We start from the raw sequence: 439 nt of genomic DNA, 5'->3' as shown, positions 1-439 counted from the left end.
CAATAAACCAATATATCATATAGCCTGTTGAGGAAGAGAAGGAAACTACACAGCTCAAAATTCAGTATGAACACATAGCCTAATGGTACACAACTTATAAAATATTATGTTTTAATTAAGTTGTTTTTTTTTTTTTACTGTATGTGTACGTTAAAAGTACCATTCCGACAGCAAGAATGATCCTGAACTAAATGAAGATTAATGTCTTGGGTACGATGTGTTTATTGGACCAATCAGATAAGAGTAAATGGAGAGTCAGCGAGAGGCTCATTTGATTGGCTACAAGAAGAAGGTGGCCCCGCCCTCCCCTGAGAGAATCGTGCCAAAATTGTAAGCGCAGAGAAAAGAAAGACGGAGCTGGTTTATTTCGTTTATTTCGGGAACTTTTTGCCCCACATACACAACAAGTCATTTAGACATTTGCAACAGTACACATACA

This window comes from Sinocyclocheilus anshuiensis, unplaced genomic scaffold (assembly GCF_001515605.1).
Source record: "Sinocyclocheilus anshuiensis isolate Anshui unplaced genomic scaffold, SAMN03320099.WGS_v1.1 scaffold3132, whole genome shotgun sequence".
Lineage (NCBI taxonomy): Eukaryota > Metazoa > Chordata > Actinopteri > Cypriniformes > Cyprinidae > Sinocyclocheilus > Sinocyclocheilus anshuiensis.
The sequence above is the reverse complement of the archived record's forward strand: the minus strand, read 5'-3'. Positions refer to the sequence as shown.